Source organism: Durio zibethinus, unplaced genomic scaffold, assembly GCF_047325235.1.
Source record: "Durio zibethinus cultivar Kanyao isolate XHJ-2024 unplaced genomic scaffold, ASM4732523v1 HiC_scaffold_3, whole genome shotgun sequence".
In the NCBI taxonomy this organism is placed as follows: Eukaryota; Viridiplantae; Streptophyta; class Magnoliopsida; order Malvales; family Malvaceae; genus Durio; species Durio zibethinus.
Window position 1 is genome coordinate 8,176,682 of NW_028323044.1, and position 7,952 is coordinate 8,184,633.

Sequence of the window (7,952 nt, forward strand, 5' to 3'; positions counted from 1 at the left end):
GGCACATGATGACGCATGGTGATGGCACATGCATCGACCATCATCGGCATAGGCTGCCCTTCGGTACGGGCACTTGCCTCGACCGCCATCGGCACAAGCTGGGCCCTGGTGTGGGTTGTTGCCTCGATCACCAGCGGCACATGCTGAGCCTTGGTGCGGGCGGTTGCCTCGAGCACCATCGGCAGACCCTGGGCCCTGGTGCGGCGGGTTGCCCCGATAACCATCGGCACACGCTGGGCCCTGGAGCGGCCGGTTGCCTCGATCACCATCGGCAAAAGCTGGGCCCTGGTGCGGTCGGTTGCCTCGAGCACCATCGGCACACGCTGGGCCCTGGTGCGGGTGTCACGGGCTCCGACCTTAGACTCAGAATCCGTGCGGCCTTAGGCTTGGAATCTCGTCCTTGATGCCTAAGTCAGCCTAAAACACAAGCGTGCGGGCACTAGAACAAAGGGAAGGGCTGATTACGCAAGTTAAAGAGAAACAGGATAGAAAAACAGAATTCTGGAAATGCTCTTGTATTCACTGAAACAGAAGTGTTTGATGGTGTACAAATGAGGGTGGAGCAGCCCTCTATTTATAGTTGAGGCTCCAGCTACAACTTAATGGCAAATCCCTAAAATAAAGGCTACAATCATGGGATTACATTTAATCAAGATGCTGGTTCCTGATTTTCAGGGTCAACCAAATCTGCCAGGATGCTGATGCTGATCCTGCCTGGTTCCAGAAGCTTCCCTTGCGTATCCAGCACCTCGGGCCCTTCTGGATGTGGTGCGGGCAGCCCAAATGCCAGGCCTTGGTCTCATGAGTTGGCCTGCAAGATGGGCGGGCGTTTGGAGCTCGTTTGATAGGCTTTGCGCACTGATACCCGCCAGCACGCCTGGTCTGCGGGCCTTAGCTGCTGGCTCGCCTGCTGGTCTGGCTGATGTGCCTGGCGCGCCCGCCCAGGGCGTGACATTCTCCCCCACCTGATTGCGCAACGCCCTCGTTGCGTCTTCTGCATGGTACTGCCTGATCTGGTCCCCGAACTGCCATAAGTCCTCTGCTGGTTCCCAGCTCGCCTCACTGTCTGGAAGTCCCTTCCAGCGCACCAAGTACTCATGTCTTGGTTGATAGTTCTTCCGTCTCACTTCCCGGTCAGCCATAATGCTGTGGACCTCCTTCTCATATGAGGCCCTTGCTCCCAACGGTGCACGCTTTGACTCTGCCCGTCCTGGATCTCCCTCATCCTCATGGAACGGCTTGAGCATGCTCACATGGAACACCGGGTGTACCCTCGGCTTGGGTGGCATATCCAGCTTGTAGGCAACCTTGCCTACTCTCTTGACTACTCGGAAAGGTCCCTCATACCTCCGGACTAGGCCTTTGTGCAGCCCCCTGTGGCGCACAATGGGATGCAGCTTCACCAACACCAAGTCTCCAACCTGGAACTGCACATCCCGCCTCTTCTGGTCTGCCCACTTCTTCGACCTCTTGGCCGCCTTGTGTAGACAAACTCTGGCCAAGTCAGCTTGCTCCTGCCATGCCTTGGCAAACTTGTATGCTGCTGGATTCGGCCCTGTATAACCTGCAGCAATCGAACCGGGTGTTAGTGGTTGTTGCCCTGTCACAACCTCAAATGGGCTCTGGTTCGTTGCTTCGCTCCTTTGCAAGTTGTAGGAAAACTGCGCAATATCCAGTAGCTTTGGCCAGTCCCTTTGTGTGGCACTCACATAGTGCCTGAGGTAGACCTCCAGTAGTCCATTCACACGTTCTGTCTGCCCATCGGTCTGCGGATGCATGCTGGTGGAAAAGTTCAAGTCTGACCCCAACAGCTTGAACAACTCAGTCCAGAACCTGCCCGTGAAACGCCCGTCCCGATCACTAACAATGGTCCTCGGCACTCCCCAGTACTTCACCATGTTCTTCAGGAACAATCGAGCTGCCTCCTCGGCTGGGCACTCCTTGGTTGCTGGAATGAAGATTCCATATTTGGAAAACCTGTCCACCACTACCATGATGCTTCCAAACCCCTCTGTCTTGGGTAGACCGACTATAAAGTCCAGAGAAACACTCTCCCATGGTCGCTCTGGCACTGGCAATGGCTCCAAGAGACCCCCTGGTTTCTTGAGCTCCACCTTGTCCTGTTGGCACACAAGACAAGTCTTCACATAGGCCTCCACATCGTCCCTCATGTGCGGCCAGTAGTACCGGTCCTCGATCAGCGCCAAGGTGCGGCTCACTCCTGGGTGTCCAGCCCACCTTGAATCATGACACTCTTGCAAAACTTCCTTGCGGAGCTTCCCGTGCTGCGGCACAAACAGTCTACTGCCCCTGGTGTACAGCAACCCATCCTGCAACCAAAACCGCCTAGTCTTACCTTGCTGGGCGTACTCCATCAGAGCCTTGGCTGTAGGATCATGCGCAAGTCCCTCCTTGATGCGCGGCACCAGTGACCCCTCTGGTTGGCTAATGGCAGCAAGGTTAGCCTTCCTGCTCAGGGCGTCTGCCACTAGGTTCGCCCGCCCCGGCTTGTACTCCATCTGAAAATCAAATTCCGCAAGAAAATCTTGCCATCTCGCCTGCTTGGGGGACAGCTTCTTCTGCGTCTGGAAGTAGCTGGTTGCCACATTGTCCGTCCTCACCACGAACCTCGACCCCAACAGGTAATGGCGCCAAGTGCGCAAGCAGTGCACCACTGCAGTCATCTCCTTCTCTTGGACCGTGTACTTGCGTTCAGTCTCGTTCAGCTTCCTGCTCTCAAACGCGACTGGACGTCCCTCTTGCATCAACACGCCCCCTATGGCAAAGTCTGATGCATCCGTATGCACCTCATACGGTTTGGCATGGTCTGGCAAGGCCAAGACTGGCTCCTCGGTCACAGCCCGCTTCAACCTGTCAAAGGCTTCCTGGCACCCTGCGCTCCACTCCCATGCTCTCCCTTTCTTGAGCAAGTCAGTCAATGGCGTGGCTATTGCTGAGTGACCCTTGATGAAGCGCCTGTAGTAGTTAACCAGCCCAAGGAATGATCTCAACTCAGTGACCTTGGCTGGTGGTTGCCACTCCAGGATGGCGTCTATCTTGCCTTCATCCATGCGTATCCTGCCACCTCCCACTATGTGGCCCAGGAATGGGATCTCCTGCTGGGCGAATGAGCACTTCTCCCTCTTGACAAACAGCTTGTGCGCCCGCAACACCTCGAACACCTGTCTCAAGTGGTCTACATGCTCTCCCAAAGTCTGGCTGTAGATCACAATGTCATCCAAATAAACCACAACAAACCGATCAAGGAATGACTGAAGTACCTTGTTCATAAGGGTGCAGAATGTTGCTGGGGCATTCGTGAGTCCGAAAGGCATCACCAAGAACTCATACGAACCATACCGCGTGACACATGCTGTCTTTTGCTCATCTCCCTCCGCGATCCTGACTTGATAATAGCCTGACCTCAAATCCAGCTTGGTGAACCACCTTGCGCTCCCAAGTTGATCGAACAAGTCCGCAATGAGTGGGATGGGGTACTTGTTCTTAATGGTCAGCTTGTTCAAAGCCCGGTAGTCTATGCACAGCCGCAACGACCCATCATGCTTGCGCTGGAATAGAACCGGTGCACCATAGGGTGCTTTCGATGGCCTGATGAAGCCAGCATCAACTAACTCTTTGAGCTGCTTCCTCAACTCCTCCAACTCTGGTGGAGACATTCGGTAAGGGGCTCTGGCTGGTGGCTTGGCCTCGGACACCAGCTCGATCTTGTGGTCCACCTCCCTCTTAGGTGGTAGCTTGCTAGGCAGCTTTGCGGGCATCACATCACTAAAGGTCTTCAGCACCTTTAGCACCTCCAAGGGTGACTCGGTCTCCTTCTCCCTTGGCTCATCATATTTCAGGGCTGCCAAGAAGGTGTCTTCTTGTCTGCTTACCGCCTTGGCAAATTGGATGGCTGACACCACCCGTGACCCAACTCCAGACCCTCTCCTCAATGGTACTAGGCATTGGCACCGTGCATCCAAGATGCAAACACAATCGGCAAAAGGCACAAGGAGGGCGTTAATCCGAACAAGGAAATCCAACCCAATCACAAACTCATAGTCGTCAAGGGGTATTACCTCAATGGTCTCCTTGCCTTTCCAATCTCCAAGCTGCAACTCCACTCCCCGTGCTACTCCAATGGCTGGAACTTCCTTGGAGTTCACCGTCTTAATGGTACCAGTCCCTTTCTGCACCTTGAGTCCGAGCTTCCGGGCTCCATCACCTGAAATGAAAAGATGTGAGGCACCTGTGTCCACCAGTGCGCTCACCTTCTGACCCGCAACCATCAGATCCGCAAACATCAAGCCCTTTGGCTTGCGGCTCCCCTTACTCTGGACAGCATTGAGCACCAACGACCCAAGCTTTGCTGCCCCTGACTCTGGCTCCTCGTCAGACTCCCTGTCTACAGCAGCCAGCTTGCCCTTCTGCGGGCAATTGCGTGCTATGTGGCTCCCTCCACATAGGTAACATGCTAGTGGCTCTCGGTCCCCCTTTGCTTTCCACTTGCCTGTTGATGGCTTCCTCTCGCCATCCTTGGTTGAACGGTCTCGGTCTCCATCCTTGGACTCCCGGTCACGGTCCTTCCTATTGGACTGCTTCTTCCGGTCCCTATCGTCCCTGCCCTTACCCTTGGGCTTGGTAGACTCGAACTTGTTCAGAGGCTTGAACTCTATCAACGCCTCGGCAGTGGTCATGGCTTTAGCCAAGTCATGAACTCCCCTCCTTTGTAGCTCATGCTTCACCCACGGCTTCAGCCCATCCATGAAAGCAAAGAATGCGTCCTTCTCGCCTAGATCCGAGATCTGTAGCATCAGTTCAGAGAATTTTTGAACATACTCTCTTATGTTCCCTTGCTGGCTCAACCTGCGCAACTTTGCCCGTGCCTCATCATCGGCATACTCCGGGTAAAATTGTTCTCTGAACTCTTTTTGGAACTCTGCCCAGGTTCCAATCTTGGCGTTCCCACGCCTGACATCATCACACCTGCGCCTCCACCACAATAAGGCTACATCAGTGAGATACATAGCAGCGGTGCTTACCTTTATCGCCTCGTCTTGCATGCCCATGGCCTGGAAGTACTGCTCCATACCCCAAAGGTAGTTGTCTACTTCTTTGGCCGCCCTAGTCCCCTTAAACTCCTTAGGCTTGGGGACATCCAATCTGGATCTGGACACTCCAGCAAACATGCCATTCCCAATGGCAGTCTTGCAAGTCACGAGCTCACTGGTAAGCTCCTCCATCCGCTGGCGCATGGCCTCCATGCCATGGCGCATGGCCTCCATGCCATCTCGCAAAGTCAGAACTTCCGCCTCCAAGGATTCATTCTTTTGGGTGATCGCATCCAGGCCATTGTTGAGAGCAGCTGCTAGCTCACTTTGGATCTCCTCCCCCATGGAGTCTAGCGATGCAATGTGAGTTTCTACTTCCTCCAGCTTCTCCCCCATGTCGCCTATGGTCACCTCCACCTTGGCCAGCCTACCGTCCATGGTAGACCAGATATCTCTAGAACCAGCTTTCTTGCCTCTTCCTCGCCCATGCTCCTGGGCCTCTGGTTGTTGGCTAGCAACGTCGCTTTGGGATGCCATCTCCTCAATCACGATCTAACCTGCACAACACAAACACGCAGAATCGAACTCGCTCTGATACCAACTGTCACGGGCTCCGACCTTAGACTCAGAATCCGTGCGGCCTTAGGCTTGGAATCTCGTCCTTGATGCCTAAGTCAGCCTAAAACACAAGCGTGCGGGCACTAGAACAAAGGGAAGGGCTGATTACGCAAGTTAAAGAGAAACAGGATAGAAAAACAGAATTCTGGAAATGCTCTTGTATTCACTGAAACAGAAGTGTTTGATGGTGTACAAATGAGGGTGGAGCAGCCCTCTATTTATAGTTGAGGCTCCAGCTACAACTTAATGGCAAATCCCTAAAATAAAGGCTACAATCATGGGATTACATTTAATCAAGATGCTGGTTCCTGATTTTCAGGGTCAACCAAATCTGCCAGGATGCTGATGCTGATCCTGCCTGGTTCCAGAAGCTTCCCTTGCGTATCCAGCACCTCGGGCCCTTCTGGATGTGGTGCGGGCAGCCCAAATGCCAGGCCTTGGTCTCATGAGTTGGCCTGCAAGATGGGCGGGCGTTTGGAGCTCGTTTGATAGGCTTTGCGCACTGATACCCGCCAGCACGCCTGGTCTGCGGGCCTTAGCTGCTGGCTCGCCTGCTGGTCTGGCTGATGTGCCTGGCGCGCCCGCCCAGGGCGTGACACGGGCGCTTGCCTCGACCACCATCGGCACACGCTGGGCCCTGGTGCGGGCGCTTGCCTCGACCACCATCGGCACACGCTGGGCCCTGGTGCGGCAGGTTGCCTCGAGCACCATCGGCACACGCTGGGCCCTGGTGCGGTCGGTTGCCTCGATCACCATCGGCACACGCTGGGCCCTGGTGCGGGCGGTTGCCTCGATCACCATCGGCACACGCTGGGCCCTGGTGCGGCAGCTTGCCTCGAGCACCATCGGCACACGCTCGGCCCTGGTGCGGTCGGTTGCCTCGAGCACCATCGGCACACGCTGGGCCCTGGTGCGGCAGGTTGCCTCGACCACCATCGGCAGCCTCGACCACCATCGGCACACGCTGGGCCCTGGTGCGGGCGCTCGCCTCGACCACCATCGGCACACGCTGGGCCCTGGTGCGGTCGGTTGCCTCGAGCACCATCGGCACACGCTGGGCCCTGGTGCGGGCGCTTGCCTCGACCACCATCGGCACACGCTGGGCCCTGGTGCGGGCGGTTGCCTCGACCACCATCGGCACACGCTGGGCCCTGGTGCGGCAGGTTGCCTCGACCACCATCGGCACACGCTGGGCCCTGGTGCGGGCGCTTGCCTCGAGCACCATCGGCACACGCTCGGCCCTGGTGCGGTCGGTTGCCTCGAGCACCATCGGCACACGCTGGGCCCTGGTGCGGCAGGTTGCCTCGACCATCATCGGCAGCCTCGACCACCATCGGCACACGCTGGGCCCTGGTGCGGGCGCTTGCCTCGACCACCATCGGCACACGCTCGGCCCTGGTGCGGTCGGTTGCCTCGGGCGCTTGCCTCGAGCACCATCCGCACACGTTGGGCCCTGGTGCGGCAGGTTGCCTCGAGCACCATCGGCACACGCTGGGCCCTGGTGCGGGAGCTTGCCTCGAGCGCCATCGGCACACGCTGGGCCCTGGTGGGGCAAGTTGCCTCGAGCACCATCGGCACACGCTGGGCCCTGGTGCGGTCGGTTGCCTCGAGCACCATCGGCACACGCTGGGCGCTGGTGCGGGCGCTTGCCTCGACCACCATCGGCACACGCTGGGCCCTGGTACGGCAGGTTGCCTCGATCACCATCGGCACACGCTGGGCCCTGGTGCGACAGGTTGCCTCGAGCACCATCGGCACACTATCGGCCCTGGTGCGGGCGGTTGCCTCGACCACCATCGGCACACGCTGGGCCCTGGTGCGGGCGCTTGCCTCGAGCACCATCGGCACACGCTGGGCCCTGGTGCGGGCGCTTGCCTCGAGCACCATCGGCACACGCTGGGCCCTGGTGGGTTTAGGCACATCTTCAAATTTCTGCCGTGCCAATGCCATTTTTATGGCTTGTAAATTCATACAATGGTCCCCTAAGCCTTCACGTGAAGTTTCGTTGGAAGATGACTCGTTTTCTATTTTTCATGATTTTCGAAACTTTTTGCGGTTCGAGATTTTTTAAAATTTTTTTATAAGGATTTTTGGCCCCAAATTTTGTAGGCATGATCCTTCTATTTTTGTTGGCATGCACAAAAAAATTCAGCTAAAAACTCGAAGTAGAGAAGATTTTGTGACCGTTTGAAAAAAGTGTCCCCATTTCAGACACTTTAACGGCTACTGGTAGCAAACCTGTAAAATCTCAAATGCTCTTTAAGGGGGTGTGAATTCTCAGAG